Source organism: Nycticebus coucang, chromosome 13 (assembly GCF_027406575.1).
Source record: "Nycticebus coucang isolate mNycCou1 chromosome 13, mNycCou1.pri, whole genome shotgun sequence".
Classification (NCBI taxonomy): Eukaryota; Metazoa; Chordata; class Mammalia; order Primates; family Lorisidae; genus Nycticebus; species Nycticebus coucang.
Window position 1 is genome coordinate 47,773,588 of NC_069792.1, and position 26,937 is coordinate 47,800,524.

Consider the following 26,937-nt stretch of genomic DNA (forward strand, 5'->3'; position numbering starts at 1 on the left):
ATAGCTTTTTCAAGTACTTTTAAGCTCTACCTAACATAAAAATAACACTCATTTGAGTCATTTTTACCTAATTATTTAAGAAGATCCTTTCAAATCCTTCACTAGGCCGTATTAAGACCCAAGTCTTCAGCTAAATGTTTATTTACCTCTTCTTTTCTCCAGTTGGTGGCACCGAATACCCTAAATTAAATAGATTCTCAGGAACATTTGTTGATAATTATGTTGCCAATTATGATAATCAGTCATTATGTATACTTCAGTTATTAAATATATATGAAAGTAGTAAATCTACAGTTAAAATCCACAATTCAGACTTTTCCTTTCATTAAGTATTTCATAATAGTTATTGTTTTAATTTATCCCTTATTTTAGTTGAATTCTAATGCTTTATATCTATTATCTTATTTAATTTTTCACCAGCCTTCTAAGATAAGTGTGAATATGATAGTGATACCACAGAGGGGTTTCAGAGAAGTTAAGTAACTTGCCTCAGTTGACACAGCACATGGGTGGCAGAACTGGGATTCAAATTCTTTTTTTTTTTTTATTTAATTTAATTTATTATTTTTTTATTAAATCATAGCTGTGTACATTAATGTGATCATGGGGCACCATACACTAGTTTCATAGACCGGTTGACACATTTTCATCACACTGGCTAACATAGCCTTCCTGGCATTTTCTTAGTTATTGTGCTAAGACGTTTACATTCCACATTTACTAAGTTTCACATATACCCTTGTAAGATGCACCGCAGATGTAATCCTACCAATCCCCCTCCCTCTTCCCACCTCCCCCCTCCCTCCCTTCACTTTCCCCCTTTCCCCTATTCTTAGGTTGTAAAGGGGTTATAGCTTTCATGTGAAAGTCATAAATTCAGATTCAAATTCAACTCCTCCTGATTCTAAAGCCGGCTCTTAACAACCTTAATGTTCTGTATTAATGTTATGATAAACTGGTCCCCCACCTATCTGAATGGGTGGATTTTCCCTGTCCCTTTCTATACCCCACAGTGCAGTCATTCAGCAAACATTTGTCCTACCCTTGAAGGCAACTTCAAATGAATGAAGAGTCACAGTTAAAAGCCAAACAAAAGGTAACAACCACCGTAGGAAAGACTTGCTAACAAATTCATCAATCAGATTTTGATTTAACTGATTTAGTGAAGGATATTCGTGTGTGAAACAAAGCCCCAGATCTTGTCTGCTTTTGTTGCAATGTGAACTTAGCAGCTGTTATTCATACTTTTGAAGAAGGCAGAAGACTTTCATTAAAGTGATGATTAATGTTGAAAATAGAAGTGCCAATTTTGTTTTTAAAAACGTACATGTAAGTTCTTTCTAAAAAGGTTTCAGATGATGATTCCTAATAAATGAATTTTAATTAATTTTACTTTGTTCTTTAGTCTTTAGATACAGTAAATTTCTAACATAAAGATATAATTCTCCATGCATTTATTGGTAGCTTTATTTGCCATTCTCTGAGATGGCAGTTGGAGACACCTTTTTTTGGGGACTCATAGGGCAGCAAGGCAGGCACATGTATATGCAATGGGTCTGGAGTTGAAGTTTTAAAATGATAGTTGTGAAAATTACGAGCCACAGGCGGTGTCTGTGGCTTAGTTGGTAGGGCGCTGGCCCCATATACTGAGGGTGGTAGGTTTGAACCTGGCCCCAGCCAGCTAAAACAGCAGTGACAACTGCAACCAAAAAATAGCTGGGTGTTGTGGCGGGCACTTGTAGTCCCAGCTACTTGGGAGGCTGAGGCAAGAGAATCGCTTAAGCCCAAGAGTTGGAGGTTGCTGTGAGCTGTGTGTTTGTTCCTGCTGCTTGCTGAGTGGTGTCCCATTGTATGGTGACGCACAGTTTGTTTATTCATTCACCAGCTGATGGGCATTTGGATTGTTTTCAGCTGTTGATCTGTAGTTGTCTTTTTTCTTTTCTTTTCTTTCTTTCTTTCTTTCTTTTTTTTTTTGAGACAGAGTCTCATGCTGTTGCTCTGGGTAGAGTGCCATGGTGTCATAGATCACAACAGATCCTCTTGCCTCAGTTTTTCTATTTTTAGTAGAGACAGGGTCTTGCCATTGCTCAGGGTGGTCTCAAACTCCTGAGCTCAGGCAATCCACCTGCCTCAGTCTCCCAGAGTGCTAGGATTACAGGCATGAGTCCTTGTGCCCAGTGTGTAGTGTTTTTTTTTAAAGTCTTTGCCTAGATTGTTATCAGGGTAATGTTGACTTAACCAAAATACTCCTTCTACTTCCATTTTCTTCAAGAGGTTTTGTATAGTTGGTATGATTTCTTTCTTTAACGTTTGGTAGAGTTCACCAGAAAGGCATTGCAAAGCTTTCCTTTGTAAGCAGGTTTTACTTATGGATTCCAATTTTTTCTTTTTTATAGATATAGGACTATTTCCATCACCTATTTCTTGTTGAATGAGCTTTGTCATTTGTATCTTTTAAGAACTCTTTCTTTTTTACTTATCAGATGTTTTGGTCTAAAGTTCATTATGCTCCATTTTAACATTTTAATGTCTGTGAGATCTATAGTGGTTCTCCCCTCTTTCATTCCTGATCTTGGTAGCTTGCATTCTTTCGTTCTTTTTTCTTGATCAGACTGGCTCAAAGTTTACAGATTGCATTGATTTTCTCAAAAATCCAGCTGTTGATTGATTATCTTTACTGGCTTTCAGTTTACTTGATTTATGCTCTTATCATTATTTCCTTCCTTCTGCTTGTTTGGGTTTGATTTGCTCTACTTTCATTTCCTAAGGTTGAAACTTAGATAATTGATTTGAGAGCATTCTCATTTTCTTTATTTTGTGGTTTTTGGCTGGGGCTGGGTTTGAACCCACCACCTCCAGGATATGGGACTGGCACCTTACTCCTTGAGTCACAGGCGCCACACAGCATTCTCATTTTCAAACATAAGCATTCAATATTATAAATCTCCATCTAAGAACTATGTTAGTTACATCCCTCAAATTTTAATATATTTTCTTTTTTGTCTTTGTAAAAGTATTTTTTAACACCTCTTGTGAGTTCTTCTTTTAACTGAGGATTGTTTAGAAGGGTGTTGCTCAACATAAAAATATTTAGAGATTTGTCTAGATAGTCTTCTGTTACTTTAGTTTTAGTTTTAGTGTTGTGGTCAGAGAACAGATTTTTTAATATGACCTTAATTGAAAAAAAATCATCAAGCTTGTTTGTTTTATGACCTAGAAATATGGCCTATCTTGGTGAAATTTCATAAACATGTCGAGTGAGTGTGTATTCAGCTGTTGGTGGTTAGAGTGTTCACTAAATGTCAGTGAGGTCAGTTTGTTTGATAGTGTTGGTCCCTAAAATCGTCCTGATTTTCTGTCTACTTCTTCTGTCAATTATTTGGAGAAGTCAGCAGGTTTCTGAAAAGGTGCTCAGCATCACTCATCGTCAGGGAAATACAAACAAAGCCCACTGAGGTATCACCTCACAGCTGTCAGGTGTCTGTTCTCTGAAAGACAAGAGATAACAAGTGTTGGAGAGAATGTGGAGGAAAGAGAACCCTTGTACACAGCTTTGGGAATATAAATCGGTGCAGTCATCATGGAAAACAGGATGGATGTTCCTCAAAAAATTAAAAACAGAACTACCATATGATCTGGCAATCTCACTACCATACACACAAAGGAAATGGAATCAGTACCTGGTTGAGATATCCACGTTTCCAAGTTCATTGTGGCATTATCTACAGCAGCCAAGGTACAGAGGCAACCTACATATTCATGGACAGACACTTAAAGAAATTTTGTTATACGCATTCAGTGGAATATCAGTCAGTCTTCAAAAGGGTATCCTGCCATTTATGACAACCTGAATGGACCTGGAGGACATTAGACCAAATTAAATAAGCCAGACACAGAAGGAAAATACTGCCTGATCTTGTATATATGTGGAATCTAAAAAAAGTCAAATACATAGAGACTGAGTAGGACAGTAGGTACCAGGGCCAGGGAGGGGAGGAAATGGGGAGATATAGGTCAAAGGGTATAAAGTTGCACTTACGTAGGACAAATAAGGCATGAGAACTAGAGTTAATAATATTATATCGTATGCTGGAAGTTTGCTAAGAGAGTGGCTTTTAGGTGCTCTTACCACACACACACACACACACACACACACACACACACACACACACACACAAAGGGGTAAATGTATGAGATGATGAGAATGTTAATAGGCAGGACTAGGGTGACTATTTTAATATGTGTATCAAAACATCATGTTGCATTCTTTACATACAAAGTACAATAAAAATTATAAAAATGTTACTGAAAGAGGAGTGTTAAAATATCCAAATTATGATCAAATATTTGTTGATTTCTTTGTTGTTGTTCAGTTTATGCTTCATGTATTTTGAAGCACCATGAAGAACATGTCAGGTAGGATTGTTATGTTTTTTTTTTTTTTTTTTTGTAGAGACAGAGTCTCACTTTATGGCCCTTGGTAGAGTGCAGTGGCATCACACAGCTCACAGCAACCTCCAACTCCTGGGCTTAAGCGATTCTCTTGCCTCAGCCTCCCGAGTAGCTGGGACTCCAGGCAGCTGCCACAACGCCCAGCTACTTTTTGGTTGCAGTTCAGCCGGGGCCAGGTTTGAACCCACCACCCTCGGTATATGGGCTGGCGCCTTACCGACTGAGCCACAGGCACCTCCCATGAATTATGATTAACGTTTTCAAGATGTCATAGGGTTTGTGTTTAAAAGAACTCTTATCTTTAGCTGGGTGAAGTAGCTCATGCCTATAATCCTAGCACTTGGGAGGGAGGCCGAGGTGTAGGTGTTTTTTTGACGCAGAGAAACGTTACACAGTGACAAAGTGGTTCCTGTTATGTTTTTTTGACGCAGGAACCACTTTGTCACTGTGTAACGTTTCTCTCTCCTTGTCCTGGCAGTATTCCTTTTCTCTGACACCTACTTTGATCATAATGTAACCACATCAGTTTTATTTTGACTAGTAATTTCATGGTATGTCTTTCCCCCATTCTTTTACTTTTAACCCATTTGTGTTTCGATTTTTAAAGTGGATTTCCTACCTACAACATATATTTGGGTCTTGTTTTTTCAGTTCAAGCTAAGAATCTTGCCCTTGGAACTGAGCTTCTGCTGCACCTGTGCTGCTCACAGGGTCTCTCTGGGGCCTGTGGCCCTACCCCAGCCTGTCTCAGAAGCCCCTGTCAGAGGCTTGCAGGTGAGTCCTAACTCCCCTCCTGGCCAGTGATCCCACTGATCCCAAACTGACACACTAGCCCACACTAGTTTTCAGGAATATGTTAAAGTTTTAGATAATTTCCATCTCCCCACCGGTCTGGCAGCCACCTCTTTCTCCCTTGCTCTGCCAAAGGTGGAGAAGTAGCTGCATCTCATGTTTCCTCACAGGGCTCTGCACTCCTTAGAATTTAGTTTACTTGGTCACCTTCTAACCTCAGCTCTTTGATGAGTTCAAAGAAAAGTTATGATTTTGTAGACATGTTCCATTTTTTCATTGTCGGGGGAGCTACATTCTTGAAGGCTTTCTGCATGCTAAGTGGAAGCAGAGGCCTCCTGGAGGGTTTTCAGCAACAGAGTGGTGGTATCTGATGCTGCACGTTCCCTCTGGCTGCTCTGTGGGGAACTCTGTGGGTGAGGCCAGGAGGTGGGGAAGGGAGGACCTTGAGGAGGCTGGAAAGGTGGTTTGGTCACAAGAGGATGGTGGTTTGGACTAGGGAAGGGCCAAAGGAGAAAGGATTTGGAACATATTTGAAAAGTAAACTAAGAGGACTTGATGACTGAATGAGGAGAATGAGGGAAAGGGAGGAATTTAATAAACATTCCTGCTCCTAGTAGGAAAACAGACCTGAGGGAAGATGGAGTGTTCTAAGCTCAACTTGTGGAGTCGTAGATCAAGTGGAGTTACCAAGTCGGCAGGTGTGAGAGTCAGCAGTGCCAGAGCCTGGAGGGAACTGCCTGAGAAAAGGATGTAGACAGAAGAGGCTGCCTGTGACTGGGCGTTGGGGACACCGGATGGAGGAGAAAGAGAAGCAGCGGCCAAGGACACAGAGGAGAGACTTTCACCATAAGCTGAAAGAAGATGTCAATCTACGTTTGGTAGGAATCACCAAAACCCCGATTTCATTCAGGGTAAACTTGAGATAGTAAAAATCCACTAACTCTTTTGATTATTAATTTTGAATTATATTGAATTCATTATTGAATATGGCTTCCAATTATTTATGGAATCTTGGGCCCATGATCTATTAGTGATGCCAAGGAAAGATCCGTTACAACCTCAGAAAAAGTTAAATGGGCTCTGGAAAGAAATCCTGCTCTTAATCCCACAGGGTCAGAAGGAGCTCTCCATTTGGAGCTTAGTAACAGGAGTTCTTGAAGGTGAATGCCAGGATGTCTTGCTGAAATTTTGGTAAGCTTTACAGATCTGTGTGACTGTCAGAATTTGTCAGAAAGCTGGTGTTGCACTTCAAATATCTGTCCCTCCTTCTCCCCTGAGGCCAACGCTCCTGGTCTGAGGGGCACTGGCCGCATCGCACGGATTCCTTCTTCTGCCCTGGTGTGTGTTATTGTGAAATCTACTGGTTCTTCAGAGGAGATACGCTCCGTTGAGTAAGAGAAATGCGGCTAAAGGAACATACTAATGAGTCTAATTAGATGACTTTATTGGTTGTGACCTTTCTATTTAACTCTGGGAATGTGTTGTTTTTGGTTTTAAATCTCACATTTCTTTCATCTGGCCTATGAATCACATATAACTTATACAATGTAACTGGATTTAGAAAGAAAAAATACTGGTGCAATGAAGAACAATACTGTGACCCTCTCAAACATTCTGATGGCCCGAATGATGAGGCCAGCTGTAAGGAGGAGGGCGAGTTTCAGACAGAGAGCACCAGACACCCTCAGTTCTACATCTGTTTCCTGGCCACCACAAAAGGCCACCCGTTCCAACATACACCTGACACTGTGATCCAGGTATCTGTCAAGAGAGCCTTTATTTATTTATTTCTCTCTCTCTCTTTTTAATATTCAGTCTCTTGCAGAGACCGTCAAAAATTGCTGACTATATTACAGGTCGTCATGACGGGGTATTGGGAAAAGCTTTGAATGAGCAATAATCACGCCTCAGATAAACCTCACTGGCTACGATGCTGCCACTGTGCAAAGCTGCCGAGAAAAGTCTTTAGAAAAGGATTCTGCTGGACCGCAGGGCACTGCTCAGTTCCCAAATTGTCATTTCTTTCCTCCCCTAAGACACGGAAGTTTGAAGTCTGTCTTGATCTTTAACTCTCTCCATGGTACCAAGAATGTCATTCACATTCAGGTAATTATTTTTAGTTCATTCAGGCATTTTTGTCATTTTGGGTCATCCTAAGCATCTCTACCAACCCCAGAAATGGGCTACCATGACAGCCCCATTGTCGGCAGGCTCCACACCTGCTGCGTCCTGAGATGGCTTTTCCCACCCTCCCTCCTCCGTCCTCCCCTGCCTGGGGCAGGGAGCCACATTGGCCATGACGCACCTGGGATGACGCTGGGAGGCGTTTTCTGTTCTTGCCCCTCTGCTGAGTCCAGTTGCATCAACCCTTCCCTTTGCACATTGCCTTTCAGAGTGTTTTATTTTGTTTTGATTTATTTGGTGGTGTTTTTATTACTCTCAGAGAGGAGCACAAATAATTAGAAGCAAGCTGTGATCACTAGCAAAATTAATCACCTGGTTCTACTTCTAGGTATGTTTACTGAAGACATTTAATATAATAGTCTTTGAATTTAAAAGAAAAAAGTGTTTTGATCTTTACGGAACTCAGACGTCCAAGATTGGTCCCTTCCCTGTCTCTTAAGTGCTCCTTGAGTTGGCCTGAATGTCGGGGAAACCTGTTGCTTACTCTACAGCTGTGCAAATTCCTGGGGAGGCAGGAGAAAGGCTCTTTCTCAGAGTGGTGCCTTGCTCCTCAATCCTGCCTCTCTTGGGCACACTCAGGTTGCAGGTTGTGTTGCCACCTGTTAGGTGCTATTTTTGTTTTGTGCTATGACAACGCAGACTTGGAACTTAGCCCCTTCTTTTGGTGCACACACATTTGCACGTACACACAAATATACACACAACCACTTACACAAGGCATGTGGCTGGGTTGCAAACTGAATGTGTTTGAGAAAACGGATTGGAAAAACACGGCACAGCAGAACAATTGCATATTTAGCTTTAGACATCATAGTTGTATTAGAATTCTCTGGAGAAACAGAAGTAATGTGATGAGTGCTTCGAGAGAGATTCATTTTGAGGAATTGGCTCACATGCTTATGGAGACCGTCAAGTCCAAAATCTGCAGTTCTGGTCTGAAGACTGTGATGCTGGCGACTGAAGGATTAGCCGATGTTGCAGTCGGGTCTGAAGGAAGGCTGCCTGCTGGCGGGGTTCACTCCTCCTTGAGGAAGGTCAGTCTTTGTTCTGTTCAAGCCTCCAACCGATTGGATGAAGCCCATCCACACTATGGAGGGCAATCTGCCTTGTGCAAAGTCCACTGAATAAAATGTTAATCTTATCCAAACACACCCTCAAAGAAACATTCAGAGTAATGTTAGAACCCATATCTGGGCACTGTGGCCCAGCCAAGGTGACATATACAGTTAACCTCCCACCCCTGGTTTTCCAAAGTCCTTTCCTGCTGCTCCGAGTTACTCAACAATCCCAGTCTCACATTCTTCTCACGCCCCCAACACCTGGTTACTTCTAATGCTGTGAAGCCTGGCAACTTCTTTTATTTGGTTAAATCTCCAGGGTCTCATCTTCCATTCCGAGGAGCTCATCAAGGTATTTTCCTGAGCAAAGAGAATTTCCTCCCTGAGAGTACTGAGGGAGGAAATGTACTGACAGTACTGACCCTGTGAAGACAACCATTTCCCCCACTCTTTTTCATCTATGAAAATGCTGTCAATGTAATGACAATTTAACAATCTGTTAGGAAGCCCTGTTTTAAAGAAACCGGATCAGATGCATTGAATAAAATTATGAAAATTTACATTATAAGAGGACTAACTGCAAAGCATCCTACCAAAAAAGAAAATTCCCGGGCGGCGCCTGTGGCTCAGTGGGGAGGGCGCCGTCCCCATATGCCGAGGGTGGCGGGTTCAAACCCAACCCCAGCCAAACTGCAACAAAAAAATAGCTGGGCACTGTGGCGGGCGCCTGTAGTCCCAGCTACTCGGGAGGCTGAGGCAAGAGAATCACCTAAGCCCGGGAGTTGGAGGTTGCTGTGAGTTGTGATGACATGACACTCTACCAAGGGCAATAAAGTGAGACTCTGTCTCTAAAAAAAATAAATAAATAAATAAAAAAGAAAATTCCCTTGTGTGTTTAAATTAAATGGCCTATATAAAAAAATTTAAATTAGGGCAGTGCCTGTGGCTCAGAGGAGTAAGGCGCTGGCCCCATATGCCGGAGGTGGTGGGTTCAAACCCAGCCCTGGCCAAAAACTGAAAAAAAAAAAAAAAATTAAATTAATGGCCTATATCACAAAATCTCAAAACTGAAGATGCTGGAACAGATGTGGAAGAGAAAGGAACAGTTTTACACTACCAGTGGGACTGGAAACTACTACAACCTTTTTGGAAGGAAGTATGGAGAAACCTCAAAGAACTCAACCTAGACCTCCCATTTGATACTGCAGTCCCATTACTGTGTATCTATCCAGAAGGAAAAATGCCTTTTATTATAAAGACACTTGTACTAGGCTGTTTATAGCAGCCCAATTTACAATCGCTACAATGTGGAAACAGCCTAAATGTCCTTCAACCCAGGAATGGATTGGCAAGCTGTGGTATATATATACTGTGGAATATTATTCAGCCATCAAAAACGGAGATTTTGCAGCATTTGTACTAACCTGGATGGAGGTAGAACACATTATTCTTAGTGAAGCATCACAGGAATGGAGAAGTATGACTCCTATGTATTCAACTTTGATATGAAGACAATTAATGATAATTAATGACATGGTGGGGCATGGGGGAAGGGGAGACCAGACAGAGAAGGAGGGAGTGGGTGAGGGAAAGGAAAAAAAAAAAAAAGAAAAGAAAATAGTGACTAATTTTCACATAAATTGGATTTAATTTTGACCAAAGTACATTACTTAAACATTAATTTTAATTCAACTTGTTAATATGTTGTTTAGGATATTGCATCATCATTTATAAGTGAAACATGTTTATAATTTCCCCTTTATAATAATATTTTTTCCCATTTTTAATATCAGGTGTATCCAGATGAAGTAGAATTATTTTGAAGTATTTCTTATTTTTATTGTCTGTAAGATTTGGTATGATCTGTTTTTTGAAATTATCTTTTACTTTTTATTTATAAATATTAGTTGTCTATTTTTTGAAACTTTGGGGGAAAAAAGTAAGAAGTTAACTGATGACTCCATACTGAATCTCAGAGTCAAAGCATTCTATAATAGACATACTCTTATTTGACAATATGAATGTTACTTTCTTTGCATTATTATTATTATTGCTTAATATTTCAATGCAGCAATTGTCTGATTTCTTTTCTGAATGTATTTATCTTCGTTCGTTCTTTACGAGGTTTTTGTTTCTAGTACTTATCTTAAACATTGTTATTGTTATTAAATTTTAAGCCTTTTTAATTCTGTGAAGGCAAAAAGTGGAAACCTAATAAACACATGTATATGTAAAAAAATAAAAAATAAAAAATAAGATGGTAGCCGGGTGTGGTGGCTCACGCCTGTAATCCCAGCACTTGGAAGGCCAAGGCAGGTGGATAGCTTGAGCTCACAGGGTTGAGACCAGCTGAGCCAGAGCAAGACCTCATCTCTAAATCATAAGAGAACCTCAGCATTGTGCAGGATAAAAAGATGCAGTAGTATTTCAGGGTTCTATATTTGGCTCAGCACCCATACCCGCTGGTTAGGGCACTGGCCACATGCACCGGGGCTGGTGGGTTCGAACACAGCCTGGGCCTGCTAAACAACAATGACAACAATAACAAAAAATCCAGCTGGGCATTGTGGCAGGCTATAGTCCCAGCTACTGGGAGGCTGAGGCAAGAGAATTGCTTAATCCCAAGAGTTTGAGGTTGCTGTGAGGTGTGATGCCAGGGTACTCTACCAAGGGTGACATAGTGAGATTCTGTCTCAAAAAAAAAAAAAAAAAAAAGATGGTATGTAAAGTCGACTCACCTGGAATTTTCAGGAGCACATTGATAAGGAAAAGGAAGAGGCACAAATATGCTTCACTCCTTCCCAAGCCTGGAGTGGCTGAGAAAAGTAACTACTTAAAAGCTGATTTAGGACAGGAAGCTTTTTTGCTATCATTTTGTTTTTAATCTCTATTACTATCATTTATTTATTTATTTATTTATTTTTTGAGACAGAGTCTCACTATGTTGCCCTTGGCAAAGTGTTGTGGCATCAAAGCTCACAGAAAACTCAAATTCTTGGGCTTAAGTGATTCTCCTGCCTTAGCCTCCCAAGTAGCTGGAACTACAGGCACCCGCTACAATGCCCGGCTATTCTTTGGCTGCAAATGTCATTGCTGCTTGATAGGTCTGGGCTGGATTAGAACCCACCAGCTCCAGTGTACAAGGCTGGCACCCCAGCCACTGAGCTACAGGGGCTGGGCCCCATTTACTTATTTAGATGATAATGGCTAATATTTTTGAGTGTGTGCTGTGTGGCTAGACCTTGTGTTAACCAGAGTATGTATCTGACTTGATCTTTGCAAATCACTCTTATTAGGTATTCTTCTAAGCTTCATTTTACAGATGAGGAAATGTAGGTTTGATACTGGTCTCAAGGTCACACAGCTGTTTAATCCTAACGTTGGGATTTGCATCTGACCCCAAACTACCAACTTTTAGCCTGTTAGGTCAGGCTACATCCTGTCTCCGATCATGTACTTGATATTCTTCTGGGTAGCAACCTGTAGCGAACCTATTTGTTTTGTAAAATCTGAGTGATTTGATCACATTACAAAGTGGTCACTTGATAAATTTTACAATCGAATTGAAAACTCTTTTTTCTCAGTTCCTTTTTGCAAATCAGTTTTTACTGTACAAGAGGGAGGCCCTGGGGAAACGTCAGCTTCTTACAGCTCTGGCCTGAAGACAGTCATGGCATGACATTCCGACTCATTCTTCGGTGGCACATCTTGGAGCTCATGTTAGTGTGAACATGGCATTGTTCCACTGTGGAGGCCAAGGACTACCACCTGCTTCCATCTCTCAGGAGGCGTTATCTTTCTTGCTCTGAATGACTTTTAGAAAAAAGGATTCTTGAACACTCTCTGAGAAATTATTCCAGAACCTTAGAATTATCTAAGACAGAGAGAAAAAAATGTAAGGCATAACAATAAAAAGAACATCCTGAATTTTTTCTGGGCAGGACTGGGGAGAGGATCCTTGACATCTGTAGAGAGGAGAAAGAGGAGAATTGCCACTTGCTGTCTCTCCTGTTTGCCATGGCGCCACCCCTGTCATGACTCCAAGGGAATGCCACAGACCCTGCAGGGCGTCCGGCCGCCTCCTTCCCCGGGCTGTGAGTGTCTGTGACTAACAGGCTGCTGGGGGTCTCATCTGTCCCGTGTCGGGTGTTATGAGTTCAGCCATCCCCAGAACCCTAGGGCGGGACCCCCTCTGTCACCAGCGGGGCGTAGAGGAGGTGATTAAAACAGGGTGGAGTGCTGTGCGAGCAGCCGGGTCGCGTTCACCCGTGGAGCCGCGCGGCCTCGCTTCATCTCTGAGGTCTTGGCCTTGGTGTATTCCAGGCACCCAACAGAATCGAGTTAGCGCTGGCTGAGTCGCTTCTGTCCGCCTGGGCTTCCTTTGCTGAGTAGATGTCAACCATCCAAGGCTTTCATTTCAGGGGCTCTCTGTTGCGTGAAAGGAGCTGCCCTCACCAGGAGCTTCGGGGGCTGCAGGGTGCGCAGCTGGAAGGGGCAGGGGCGCAGTTGGGCTTCAGGGCCCGGGCACCACGTGGATGCGTGGAGACCACGGGAGGACAGGAGCTCTTTATCTCCCAGCCTAATAATTTCTTTATTAGTTAGGTTTTTCCACATTAAATGTGTAAAAGGGCATGACCACAAGCATACTTTTGAGTTGGAGGCATATTTGAGTTAATTCAGAACAGGCTTTTTATATTCAAAGGGGTAAATAAAATGAAAGGCTAGGAAAACAAGCTACTGAGATTATCTGCCCTGCAGGAACCAGAGGCATGAGAATAAATAACTTCATTAAAGAAGAACGCGTCCTCAGCTGTGTGTAGGGATCATTATTCCTATCTGTCCTTTGAAGACCTTTGTTTAATAATAGCACCACTTCATACTTTTTTTTGAGAGGGGTGCCTCTCTTGGTTTCCAGTAATCCCAGTAGGTAGCATCAACTTCCTATGTGTTGACTACAGGAGGAGGTGGCGCAGACATTATTACTCTCAGACAGCAAATAAGTCAATCATATAACCAGAGGGGACGAAAGCCATCATTGCCATCATACTGCAAAGGATGCGAGTAGTGACAAATCTTTCTCAGCAAGCCTGCCATCTCTGTTTAGACGTGCTGATCCCCGCTGCCCTCAGAGACGAGAAGGCTGCTGGTACCCAGGCCCGGTCTCACAGATGGAGGTACCTGGGAAGGAAGGGTCCCATGGTCCAAGAGGTGGTCCAGATTGGCAATTCCAGAAACTCTGGTCAGGCCAAGGGGAGGGGGGACCTGCTTACCAGTCTGACAAAGAGTGTCACGAAAAGCAGATTTCCTCTTGGTTATTCCACATTGAGATCTATAACTGCCCAGTGGCGACCTGCTATGTTTTAACATCTTAGTCACGGAGATTCACTTTACAATCACTGTCAGCCAAGCAACAGCCCTGGGGAAAAAAAAAAAGAAAAGGTAAGACCAGATGCAGTTGGATGGTTTAAGCAGCGTGTATTCTGTTATCAGGTGTACCTCTGTGAAATCATTAATTCAAGGTAATAAGTATGCTGCTGAGGTGTGCTCACTTTCACTAAAATCTATCTCTGGGCAATTCATCTTTCCTTTTCTTTTCTTTCTTTCTTTCTTTTTTTTTTTTTTTTTTTTTGAGATAGAGTCTTATTATGTCACCCTCGGTAGAGTGCTGTGGCATCACATTTCACAGCAACCTCAAACTCTTGGGCTTAAGCGATTCTGTTTCCTCAGCCTCCCAAGTAGCTGGGACTACAGGCGCCTGCCACAACGCCCGGCTAATTTTTTGTTGCAGTTGTCATTATTGTTTAGCAGGCCAGGCTGGGCTTAAACCCAAATTTGGTGTATGTAGCCGGCGCCCTACTCACTGAGCTACAGGCGCTGAGCCAATTCATCTTTACTAATTTGTGAATTTTGTTTTCTAAAACTGGCCAAGAAATTTGGACTCCTCACCTTTGTAGGATTATACATCTGGTTATCCTTCTGAACATAGTCTTCATTCACTTTGCAGTGGAACAATGTCTTTTTCTTTGTATCTTTATCATTATTTAATATTTATTATATTTATGATATGATTCTAATTCACGTGCATTATTTACATTTTGAAAAATAAAGTAAATTAATCTATTTGTTTTGTTTCTGTTTTTTTTTTATTTATAGTTAAATCATAGCTGTGTACATTAGTGCAATCAAGGGGTACAATGTGCTGGTTTCATATACAATCTGAAACATTCTCATCAAATTGTTCAACATAGCCTTCATGGCATTTTCTTAGTTATTGTATGTAGACATTTGTATTCTGCCTTTAGTAAGTTTCCCCTATACCCGCTCTAAGATGCACCATAGATGTAGCCCCAACCATTACCCTCCCTCCACCCTAACCTCCCCCCCTCCCTTCACCTTCCTTGGCCCTTTCCTCTTACTCTTGTGCTATAGTTGGGTTATAGCCTTCATGTGAAAGCTATAATTTAGCTTCATAGTAGGGCTGAGTAACATTGGATACTTTTTCTTCCATTCCTGAGATACTTTGCTAAGAAGAATATGTTCCAGCTCCATCCATGTAAACATAAAAGAGGTAAAGTCTCCATCTTTCTTTAAGGCTGCATAATATTCCATGGTATACATGTACCACAATTTGCTAGTCCATTTGTGGGCACTTGGGCTTCTTCCATGACTTAGCAATTATGAGTTGGGCTGTAATAAACATTCTGGTATAGATGTCTTTGTTATATTGTGATTTTTGGTCTTCTGGGTATTAACCTAGTTAGTAAAGGAATTATAGGATCGAATGGCAGGTCTATTTTTAGGTCTCTAAGTATTCTCCAAACATCCTTCCAGAAGGAACGTATTAGTGTGCATTCCCACCAGCAGTGTAGAAGTGTGCCCTTTTCTCCACATCCACGCCAACATCTCTGGTTTTGGGATTTTGTTATGTGGTCTACTGTTACTGGGGTTAGGTAATATCTCAAAGTAGTTTTGATTTGCATTTCTCTGATGATTAAGGATGATGAGCTTTTTTTCATGTGTCTGTAGATCGTGCATCTGTCTTCTTTAGAGAAGTTTCTCTTCAAGTCCCTTGCCCACCCTGAGATCGGATCACATGTTCTTTTCCTGCTAATACATTTGTGTTCCCTGTGGATTCTGGTTATTAGACCTTTATCAGAGGTATAACCTGCAAATATTTTCTCCCATTCTGAGGGCTGTCTGCTTGCTTTACCTACTATGTTCTTGGCTGTGGAGAAGCTTTTCAGTTTGATCAGGTCCCAGTAGTGTATTTTTGATACTGCTTCAATTGCCTGGGGAGTCCTCCTCATAAAATATTCACCCAGGCCGATTCCTTCAAGAGTTTTCCCTGCACTTTCTTCAAGTATTTTTATAGTTTCATGTCTTAAGTTTAAATCTTTTATCCAATGAGAGTCTATCTTAGTTAATGGTGAAAGGTGTGGGTCTAGTTTCAGTCTTCTACATGTTGCCAGCCAATTCACCCAACACCTTTTGTTAAATAGGGAATCTTTTCTCCACTGGATGTTTTTAATTGGCTTGTCAAAGATCAAATAACAGTAAGTAGCTGGATTCATTTCTTGGTTCTCTATTCTGTTCCAGACATCTACTTCTCTGTTTTTGTGCCAATACCATGCTGTTTTGACCACTATCAATTTATAGTACAGTCTCAGGTCTGGTAGCATATTCCTTCTGCTGTGTTTTTATTGCTGAGTAATGTTTTGCTACTCGAGGTTTTTTTATGATTCCATATAAAAAGAAGTATTATTTTTTCAAGATCTTTAAAATACGTCAATGGAGCTTTAATGGGAATTGCATTAAAATTATATATTGCTTTGGTAGTATGGACATTTTAACAATGTTGATTCTTCCCAGACATGAGCATGTTATGTTTTTGCATTTGTTAACATCTTCAGCTATTTCTTTTCTTAAAGTTTCATAGTTCTCTTTGTAGAGATCTTTCACATCCTTTGTCAGGTATACTCCCAAATATTTCATCTTCTTTGGCACTACTGTGAAAGGAATAGAGTCCTGGACTGTTTTTTTGGCTTGGTTATTGTTGGTATATATAAAGGCTACAGATTTATGGGTGTTGATTTTGTAGCCTGAGACATTGCTGTATTCCTTGATCACTTCTAAAAGTTTTGTAGTAGAATCCCTAGTGTTTTCCAGATATGCAATCATATCATCTGTGAAGAGTGAAAGTTTGATCTCTTCTGACCCTATGTGGATGCCCTTGATCACCTTTTCTTCCCTAATTGCAATGGTTAAAACTTCCATTCCAATGTTAAAGAGCAACAGAGACAATGGGCAACCTTGCCTGGTTCCTGATCTAAGTGGAAATGATTTCAATTTAACTCCATTCGATACGATATTGGCTGTGGGTTTGCTGTAGATGGCCTCTATTAGTTTAAGAAATGTCCCTTCTATACCAATTTTCTTAAGTGTTCTGATCATGAAGGGATGCTGGATAATATCAAAAGCTTTTTCTGCATCAATTGAAAGAATCATATGATCCTTATTTTTTAGTTTGTTTGTGTGCTGAATTACATTTATAGATTTACGTATATTGAACCAGCCTTGAGACCCTGGGATAAATCCCTCTTGGTCGCAGTGTATAATTTTTTTAATGTGCTGTTGGATTCTGTTTGTTAGAATCTTATTGAGTATTTTAGCATCAATATTCATTAGTGATATTGGTCTATAATTTTCTTTTCTTGTTGGGTCTTTCCCTGGTTTGGAGATCAAGGTGATGTTTGCTTCTTAGAATGTGTTGGGTAATATTCCTTCTTTTTCTATATTTTGGAAGAGGTTTAGTAATATAGGTACTAGTTCTTCTTTCAAGGTTTGGTAGAATTCTGACGTAAAGACATCTGGTCCTGGGCTTTTCTTTTTAGGGAGATTTTGTATAGTTGATGCTATTTCAGAACTTGATATAGGCCTGTTCAACATTTCCACTTCATTCTGGCTAAGTCTTGGTAGGTGGCGTACTACCAGGTATTGGTCAATTTCTTTCAGATTTTCATATTTCCGAGAGTAGAATTTCTTGTAGTATTCATTAAGGGTTTTTTGAATTCCTGAGGGATCTGTTGTTATTTCATCATAGCCTTTTCTAATTGATGAAATTAGAGATTTTAGTCTTTTTTTTTTTCCTGGTTAGGTTGGCCAAAGGTTTATCTATTTTATTGATCTTTTCAAGAAACCAAGTTTTGGATTTATTGATCTATTGTATAATTCTTTTGTTTTCAGTTTCATTTAGTTCTGCTCTGATTTTGGTTATTTCTTTTCTTCTGCTGGGTTTGGGGTTGGAGTGTTCTTCCTTCTCCAGTTGCTTGAGATGTCCCATTAAATTATTAACTTCCTCTCTTTTCATTTTCTTGAGGAAGTCTTGCAGTGCTATAAATTTCCCTGTTCAGACTGCCTTTGCAGTATCCCAGAGGTTCTAGTAATTTGTGTCTTGACTGTTGTTTTGTTCCAAAAACGTGGTGATTTCCTTCTTAATCTCGTCTGTAACCCATCTATCTTTCAGGATAAAGTTGTTTAGCTTCCATGTATGGGTATGCAGGTTCCTGTTGTTATTGAGTTCAACTTTTATTGCATGATGATCTGAGAAGATGCAAGGAATAATTTCTATTGTTTTAAATTTGCTGAGGTTAGATTTGTGGCCTAGGATGTGGTCAATTTTGGAGTATGTTCCGTGGGTGATAAGAAGAATGTGTATTCGGTTTTGTTGGGATGAAATGTTCTGTAGATGTCTGTTAGGTCCAGATATTGAATGGTTAAGTTTAAATCTAAAATTTCTTTACTTAGCTTCTTTTTGGGCGATCTATCCAGCAATGCTTAAAGGGGTATTAAAATCTTCAACTACTATGCAACTGGAGGAAATCAAATTGCTCATGTCTGTTAGAGTTTCTCCTATAAATTGAGGTGCATTCTGGTTGGGCGCATAAATATTAATAATTGAAATCTCATCATATTGAGTATTACCTTTAACAAATATGAAGTGTCCATCCTTATCCTTCCTTATTTTGGTTGGTTTAAAGCCTATTGCGTCTGTGAGTAAAATTGCAACACCTGATTTTTTCTGCTTTCCATTTGCCTGGAGTATAGATGACCATCCCTTCACCTTGAGTCTATATTTGTCTTTTAATGTAAGATGCGATTCTTTTATGCAGCAGATATCTGGCTTGAGTTTTTGTATCTAGTCAGCCAACCTCTACCTCTTTCGAGGACAATTTAAACCATTCACACTAATTGAGAATATTGATAAGCCTTTCAAGAGTCTGGTGGATGTTTTTAATCCTTTTGCGACTGTGGAAGTTGGAATTTGATCAAAATTTTCTGGGTGGGTTTACTTTTGTGGTGGAGGATTACGCTGGTCTTTATGGAGGATAGCTCTGGAGAGCTGGTTTAGTTATGGCAAATTTCTTCAAGATGTGAATGTCATTGAAGTATTTAATTCCTCCGTCATACGTGAAACTCAGTTTAGCTGGGTACAGGATCCTGGGTTGAAAGTTATTTTGTTTTAGGAGATTAGAAGTTGATGATCCTCTTCTAGCTTGAAAGGTTTCAGCAGAGAGATCTGCAGTTATTCTAATATTCTTCCCCTTGTAGGTTATGCTTTTCTTTTGTCTGGCTGCTTTCAGAATTTTCTCCTTCATATTAACTTTAGTGAAATTGATTATAATGTGTCTGGGGGATGTCTTATTTGAGTTGAGTTGTGTTGGAGTTCTGAAACTGTCTTCTACCTCAGGATCTCTTGGCATGTCTGGAAAGTCCTCCTTCATAATCTCATGGAGAAGAGACTCTGTGTCTTGTGAAGCTACTTCATCACTTTTGGGGATCCCTATAAGATGAATATTGGCTTTCTTCGAATTATCCCAGAGCTCTCTGAGAGAGTGATCTATTTTTGCCCTCCATTTCTCTTCCTCTTTGAGAGTTTGGGAGCATTCAAAAGCTTTGTCTTCAATGTCAGAAATCCTTCCTTCTGCTTGCTCCATTCTGTTACGGAGGGATTCTACTGTGTTTCTCAGATCTTTGAGGAATGCAACTTCTTGTCTCAATGTGTCCAAATCTTTGGTCATTTGGTCTTTGAATTCATTGAATTCTTGAGATATCTTTTGGGTTACTGCTTGGAATTCTAATTCGATCTTATTTGCTATCCATATTCTGAATTCGATTTCTGACATCTCAGCTATTTGTTTGTGCATGGGATCTTGTGCTGTGTCTGCCCCATTGATCCTTGGGGGAGTTGATCTACTGTGATTATTCACATTGCCAGAGTTTTTCTGTTGATTTTGCCTCATGATTGTTTTTCACCATTGCCTCTCGCCATCCTCAGAGTTGGGGAGGTGTCTCTCCAAGATAAGACCCCCAGCGGGATCACTCTATTGTTGCTGGATTTTTGTAGGGAGCGACCCTGTGTATTTCCTCTGGGGTTGCCCCAGCCAGGGAGTTCTGGTTGTGGAAGCAGCTCCGGAGTGTGACACACCCGGATCCAGCAATGGGGCAGGTGGTGGTGCACACGGTTCTGGGAGTTCCTGGCACCCAGTGACTTTGGCACAGAGAGCCCAAGACTCCAGCAGTCTCTGGCCAGGATAAGGGCTCTGCACAGAGGCAGGGAGGGCTCTGGAGGGCATGTGGCTACCAGAGTCCCTGGCCAGATGAACGGGATGGTGTGGAGGCAGGGAGGGTACAGGAGGGAGGACGCAGGGTTGCATGGCTCCCGCAGTTCCTGGTCAGGGCATGCAGAGGCCTGGCAGGTGCAGGTTGTTGGTCGGGTGTTGTGGCACAGCTCTTATGGAGGTTTGGGCGGTGCCAAGTCCAGGAGTTTGAGGTTTCTATGAGTTGTAACACCATGGCACTCTACCTGGGCAACAGCCCAAGGCTCCAGTGTGCCAAAACTGGTCTCACTCTGCCACTGAGTGTTAAGGCTATAAGGCAGCTCAGTCCCTGCCTTTAGGCTGATCAGTCACTAGGTTATTAGCTCCCGTCTGATCCTTGCTCTGTGACCCTGATGGCGGAGCTTGCTGGCGCAGTTCTCTCACACTGGCTCCCTATGGCACACAGCTGAATACTATTAGCTCAATGCTGCTCAGCAGCTCAGTCTGGGGCCCTAAACAATGCTCAAAGTTATCTGCACTCCTGCTCAAGCTCTCTCCAAGGCAGTGCAACTGAGTGCCAAGTCCAAAAACACGGAAACAGTTCACAGGCATGGCCTTTCCGGTTTGCAGTCTCAGTGCTGCTTGTACTTATGGCTGCCAGCAGGATTAGGTTGATCGAACACATGCAACCACTTGCCAGTTTTCCACTGTTTTTGTCCTCCTCTTGGGGTCCAGAAGTCCCTTGCTGACTCCCTGTATCCTCGAAGGGATGATCATAGGCAGATCCCACCAGCCAGAGATGCCTGGAGTCTTATCTCCCCAGATTCACAGTGCCCAGTTGCAGGGAATCTGTTACTCAGCCACCATCTTACTTGATCTCCTGGTTGTTTCTGTTGATACAGTGAATCACACATTGTTTTGCCTATGTTACCCATCCTTGCACCCCTGGGATGAAGATGGCTTGGTAAATGAGGTATTATCTCTTTGATGTGCTGTTGTATTTGGCTATTTTTTTTTTAATTTTAACTCTATTCAAATTAATATGAGGGTACAATATTTAGGTTACATTGCTTTCACTTCCAGGGTAAAGTTCCATTTGTAGAAGAGCCCTTCACCCAGGGGGCGTGTTATACACCCTCACAATGTGCACATTAGGTGAGATCCCACTTCCTGTCCTCTCTCCCTCTGTCATACCCTCTACCTCCAAATGGACTATAATAGTGTTTTATTGTCCTTAGGAACATGTAATTGTTTATATATTGATTTATTATTAGTATGGAGTGCATTGGATATTTATTTTTTCATTCTTGCGATACTTTACTAAGAAGAATGTATTTCAACTCCATCCAGGTAAATGTAAAAGATGTAAAGTCTCCATCTTTTTTAATGGCTGAATAAATATTCCATGGTATACATATACCATAGTTTTTGATCCATTCATGGGTTGATGGGAACTTAGGTTGCTTCCATGATTTGGAAATTATGAATTGAGCCACAGTAAACATTCTAGTGCAAATGTCTTTGTGGTAAAATATTTTTTGTTTTTCTGACTAGGTACCTAGTAATGGGATTGCAGACTCAAGATTTCAAACTCAAGTAATTCAAATGGAAGATATACTTTTAGATCTTTGAGGATTCTCCATACTTTTCTGCAAAAAACTGTATTAGTTTGCAATCCCACCAGCAGTGTAGATGTGTTCCCTTCTCTCCACATCCATGCCAGCATCTGGTGTTCTGAGACTTTGTGATGTGGTGTGCTGTTGCATTCGGTTTGCTCGTATTTTGTTAAGGATGTCTGCATCTATGTTCATAAGGGATACTGGTCTATAGTTCTTTTTGTTGTTGTTGTGTCCTTTCCTTTCCTTGGTATCAGGGTGATTCTGGCTTCATAAAAAGAAAAATTAGTATAAAAACAAATATACAACAGTCCTGAAATTGTGACCATTGCTGACGCATAGATGGATTTGGTTGTTATTTTCGTCATGCTTGGAAAATTGCAAAGTAACACTAGATAAAGTTATTTAACTAAAAATAGAATTGGAAGCAATTGTAGTGATTTATGTGTAGCTATTATTATTTTTGGTCACCTATAACATTCTCTGCTGTTTCCCTTGTTCTGCCTTGGGCCAGCAAATTAGAGAATCCCATTCCCCCAGAGCCTGAGCCACGTGGGGCTAATAAAAACTGTCCCATAGGAATCAGTCATGTTTCCAGAAGGCGAAAGAGAGTTCTCTTCTCAGAGTGCTTGGGGCATTTGGATTATATAGGTCTGAGGGTACCAGCAATCGAGAGAGAGAGAGAGAGAGAGAGAGAGAGAGAGAGAGAGAGAGAGAAAGGCTGTCTTTCTGCAGAATAAAAACAAGAATATAGAGAGAAAGAGACAGGAAGGAGCAGAGAGGTGTGGTGGTGCTAGGTCCTCTGTCCCATGAACTCTGGTTTTACAGAAGCTTTTCCTTTGATACTGAGTAGGAGTCAACCCCCGTTTTCGACCTAGTTTGGGTTGCCACTTACAACCCAAAGCATCCCAAGTAATGTGGCCATTGTACCTGTTCACCAAGTTATAAAATGGCCCCTAAACAGTATGTCAGGGAAGCTTGACGGTACCCTTGGTTTAATTATACACTGCCATTTTCTCTCTGTTTCCAAAGGTTTTTGCTCACAAAATATTTGCTTTCAAATAACTAAAAAGATGCAAGGGTACTCTGCTCCTAGCCAGAATTCTTTCCATTTTACTATCACTTGGGATGGGTGCCCTCATAGGCACATATCATTTGCCTGCTACACACACACACACACACACACACACACACACACACACACACACACACCATACCAGGTCTACATCAAAGATTTCAAATTCAAGTAATTACAGGGGTAAAACAGGGAATGTGAAATGAAAGAGGAGATGCAGGTATTATGGTAACATGATAAGAGGTGGGGAACACGCTCTGTTGAAAGGCAGCTACAGTGCTATAAATTTCCCTCTTAGAACTGCCTTTGCTGTGTCCCAGAGGTTCTAATAGTTTGTGTCTTCATTGTCGTTTTGTTCCAGAAATTTGGCAATTTCCTTCTTGATCTCATCTCTGACCCAGCTATCATTCAGCATAAGGTTATTTAACTTCCATGTTTTTGTATGTGTATGCAGATTCCTGTTGTTACTCATCTCAAGTTTTATTCTATGATGGTCCGAGAAGATGCATGGAATAATTTCTACTTTGAGATATCATCTAACTCCAGTGAGACTAGCTTATATCACAAAATCCCAAGACCAGAGATGTTGGCATGGATGTGGAGAAAAGGGAACACTTCTACACTGCTGGTGGGAATGCAAATTAATACATTCCTTTTGGAAAGAGATATGGAGAACTCTTAGAGATCTAAAAATAGATCTGCCATTCAATCCTGTAATCCCCCTACTGGGAATATACCCAGAAGACCAAAAATCACACCATAACAAAGATATTTGTATCAGAATATTTATTGCAACCCTATTCATAATTGCTAAGTCATGGAAAAAGCCCAAGTGCCCATCGATCCACAAATGGATTAATAAATTGCGGTATATATACACCATGGAATATTATGCAGCCTTAAAGAAAGATGGAGACTTTACCTCTTTCGTGTTTACATGGATGGAGCTGGAACATATTCTTCTTAGTAAAGTGTCTCAAGAATGGAAGAAAAAGTACCCAATGTACTCACCCTTATTATGAAACTAATGTAGGACCTTCACATGAAAGCTATAACCCAGTTACAACCTAAGAATAGGGAGAAAGGGGAAAGGGAGGGGAGGGAGAAGGGGGATTAATGGGATTACACCTGCGGTGCATCTTACAAGGGTATATGTGAATCCTAGTAAATGTGGAATGTAAAAGTCTTAGCAAAATAACTAAGAAAATGCTATAAAAGCTATGTTGACTAATGTGATGAAAATGTGTCAAACGATCTATGAACCAAGTGTATGGTGCCCCACGATCATACTAATGTACACAGCTATGGTTTAATAAAAATAAATAAATTAAAAAAAAAAAGAAAGGCAGCTACATTCAAATTATAACAGCAGGAGCCCCACGTAAGTTGAAGCAAACATGCCCGTGACCCACCCTGTGGACATCTCACCCAGGCAGGGGTTACTTAATCGTGAAGAACATGGTTCCACTCGAGTTAGCTCAAGCAGAAGGCAGTTGCCCATAAGTGTTCAACAAGTAACTGCCTGAACAAAACCCCAATGTATTAATGTAAGCAGGGCATGTGGGAACAGGAGTGGCACACTGGTAGGAGCCAGGGACACTGTTTCTGGGTATAGTCTCAGTAATGAACTTCAGAGTCTTGTGAGAAAGTTCACTAGTTTTTGGCCAGTGGGTGACTCCTGCCTAACAGGTGTACGTTTGAGATGGGGCCAGGTGGGAAGGGCCACCTGCGCTTACATCTTCAGCAGAGGCTGTGGATAGGGATAGAGTGGGTGCTGGGCTGGCGCAGATGGTGACAATTGCCTCACACATGAGCCTGGCCACGCCGAACATTATCAACTCCAAAATTAGCTCAGATTCACGAGATTTGTTAACTTTGCATATTAAAAAAATTGATGTGATAGAAGATGTGGGCATATGTGTGTGTGAACATGTGTCTATAATTTGTTGTCAGCAAACATGATTTTGGACTTGAAACTGGGTCAGTTCTTACAGGGTCTTGTCACTGGGTCCTGGATGATTGGGCATCTCTCTTCTTCGAACCTCCTTTCCCTCAGCCACAGTCCTACCTCAGTTCTGCATAGATTAGTTTAAAATGTATGGTTTCCTCTACTTTAGACAAGCCTTACTATCATTTTCCAATTAAACTTGCCCAAGTGCCATTGTCATGACATCACTCTTCTGCAAACCTGCTATGGCTTCCTACTGGTTTTTTGTCCTGAAAAAATGAACTTCCTGATTCTTATGTCTGATTGTAAGTAAAATGGTTCAATACCAGCCTTGCAGGGCTGTGGTCAGAGCTAGCAAAAATGTCCAAGAAGGCCTGAAGTAGTACCTGGCAAAGTACAAAATAATTGCACAAGAAAAATAAATATTTGTGCCTTAGACCACTGTTTCCTGAGCCTACATCATTTCCACAGAGACCGCAAGCTCCTTAAGAACATTCTCTCACTTTCCCTGTATCTTCCCAGCCTGGCACCTGGTCTGTGCTTGGTGAGGGTTGTGCAATGAAACTGAAAAATGGTGACACTGGCACCTGGGAGCTGCCCCAGCAGGCCAATGCTCATGAGCTTGGGGTGTTCTTCACGGCCCCCGGGGAGGCCACTGTTGTTTCCCTGTTCCTGCAACTTTTCTCCTCCACTTTTGCAATGGGCTGTGAGCTTTCCTGATCCCGGGCAGGGTGCGTCTGTGAGGCTTTCCATAGACTCATGGCTCCAGGATGAGGACCCCATAACTCTCTTGCCCAAGACAGGGCAAGGAAACTGTGTGGTGGGATATTAAATAACCATCTGGTAAACCACTGACAAGTCTGAGTTTGCATCAACAAATCTCAATCTTGGTCTGGCTTCTGAGATACCAGAATGTGTTCACTTCCCTTCTTTGGTTACAAGGAGAAGAAGTGTACTCACTTGCCCTAAAAGGCCCATTGCCTTCAGGCTAAAACCTGAATTTCTTAGCATGACATTCAAGATTTTTCTAATCCAGCCTGTCTCATTGGTTTCTTCTTCTCCTTTCTTTTTAACAGTGAGCAACTAACACCCTTATGTGCACAAGCACACACACAATGTGTATATAAATATCCTGGGCTCTAACCATGTGCAACCTTTTGCACTTTCCTGAGTTTATCCTATTCTCCCATGTTTGAAGCCCTTTCTAGAATACTTTCCCTTCTGACTTCAATCCACTCTTCAGGATTCAGAGTCAAGGCTTTTTTTTTTTATTTTTATTTTTTAATAGAAACAGGCTTTTGCTCTGTTGCGCAGGCTGGAGTACAGAGGCATGATCATAACTCACTGTAACCTGGAACTCCTAGGTTCTAGCAATCCTTTTGCCTCCGCCCCTCAAACTGCTGAGCGTGAGACATCATACCTGGCTAGATTCAGTGTTAAGTCTTTTAACAAAACCTTCCCTTGCCCTCCAGAGCTGACCTGGATGCCTTTTGTCACACACTCATGGGATGTGGACCTGCCCACGACACTCACCACACTGCTTTGTAACTGTTGATATGCTTGTTTATTTTCTTTGGATGGCAAACTCACTGGAGGCAGGGACTGTATTTCATTCACTCTAGTATTGTCACATTTTATTGGAACTCAAAATTTTTTTGAATGAATGAATTTTCTCCTGGTTATTGTTACAGAAGTGATGAAAGGAAATAAGAACTTGGGGCCCAAGCTTTAGAATTTTGAATCTCAGCTGGGCCACTGACTAGCTGAATAACCTTAACATCTTTGGGACCTGTGCAGTTTTGTGGCAGGAGGGATAGCTTGAAGTCTTGCTCTTTTTAGCTTCGGGCTCACCAGGATCTGTGTCCACCTTTCAGAGGACCTAAACTGACCTGCCTGTCTCGGGACAGCAAGTCACCAAAGAGATGGAGCAAGATTTTCCTCCTTCCTGAAAACCTCTGTACTATAAATTAGGACTGTTTGATAGCTGCTTCTCCTTAAGGTTTCATGTAATGGTGCCTTTATTCAGTTTATTTTCCCTTATTAGTCTTTAAAAACAACAAGGCTTAAAAGTCTGTGATTTGGGGAGTAGCCAAATAGACTCTGCCTACTTGTCTAGACAGGCCTTGACTGTAACTCTCACTTTTACTGCTGTCCCCCAAACTTTTATTTTGAAATAATTTCAGTTTAGACTTTTCATACTTGACTCCTTTTCTAG

The 26,937-nt window shown here is 41.2% G+C and overlaps 1 protein-coding gene and 1 non-coding gene across 2 annotated transcripts in view; both read right to left on the reverse strand.

Annotated features, from left to right (window-relative positions):
- The window catches only part of LOC128563680 (nicotinamide phosphoribosyltransferase-like), a 209,398-nt gene that overhangs the window by 94,736 nt on the left and 87,725 nt on the right, over positions 1-26,937 (reverse strand). The window lies entirely within an intron of this gene.
- On the reverse strand, positions 7,060-7,195 carry LOC128564241 (U4 spliceosomal RNA). The gene has a single exon (XR_008374086.1). It is a non-coding gene; the product is annotated as a U4 spliceosomal RNA (small nuclear RNA).